A 1,230-nucleotide genomic window follows, 5' to 3' on the forward strand; every position below is an offset into this window, starting at 1 on the left:
GCTGGTGATTTTGATCTCAAAGACGCTCCTCGGTCAGAGAGGCCTATCGAGGTTGATGACGACAAAATAAAGGCATTGATCGAGTCAAACCCACGTTACACGATACGAGAGATTGCAGATATATTGAACATCCATCATTCAAGCGTTCACGACCATCTGAAGAAGTTAGGATACGTAAGCAAGCTCGATATCTAGGTTCCTTATGAACTCAAAGAAATTCACTTGACGGCGCGTATAAACATCTGCGATATGCTCATTAAACGTGAGGAAAACAATCCTTTTTTGAAGCGACTGATAACTGGTGATGAGAAGTGGATTGTTTACAACAATGTGGTGCGCAAACGGTCTTGGTCCCGACGTGATGATTTGTCTCAATCGACATCGAAAGTAAACATTCATCAGAGGAAGGTTATGCTCTCAGTGTGGTGGGATTTTAAAGATATCGTGTTTTTTGAGCTCCTACCAAGTAACCAAACAATCAATTCGAATGTGTACGCAATTGGACGAATGTGTCGGTAATTGGATAGTTTAAACAAATCCAAAAACGTCCAGAGCTCGTTAATCGTAAAGGAGTTGTGTTCCATCACGACAACGCGAGACTACACACAAGTTTGATCACCCGTCAAAAATTATTGGAGCTTGGATGGGATGTGTTGCCACGCCCACCATACTCACCTGACCTTACGCCGTCAGACTTCCACTTGTTTCGCTCTCTTCAAAACTCCTTGCGTGGTATAACGTTCAATTCAGATGAGGTTGTAAATCAGTACCTTATTCAATTTTTCGCCAATAAAGACAGGTCCTTCTATGAACAAGGAATTATGAAGCTCACTGAAAGATGACAAAAGGTTATCGAACAAAACGGGCAATATATCATTGATTGACCTTTGTTCTTTATATAAATAAATGACCTCTGAAAACATAGAAAAAATACATCACGACTTTTTTGACAACCCAATACAATGTGGTCACAAAATATATGTGTTGTTAGGCTTATACGTACCCAATAAGCAAGAAACTGATATTAACTTATATTAATATTTGGGAACGTTAATTTTATATATGTTAATAACTTTAAATTATATAAATATTTCAAAAACTTATTAATATATATATTAAATAATTTTTTTGAAATATTTATTTAATTTAAAATCATTAAAGACATAAATTTATATATATATATATATATATATATATATATATATATATATATATATATATATATATATA

The sequence above is a fragment of the Odontomachus brunneus genome, unplaced genomic scaffold (genome assembly GCF_010583005.1).
Source record: "Odontomachus brunneus isolate Ranch 3 - 2012 unplaced genomic scaffold, Obru_v1 Obru_scaffold_219, whole genome shotgun sequence".
Classification (NCBI taxonomy): domain Eukaryota; kingdom Metazoa; phylum Arthropoda; class Insecta; order Hymenoptera; family Formicidae; genus Odontomachus; species Odontomachus brunneus.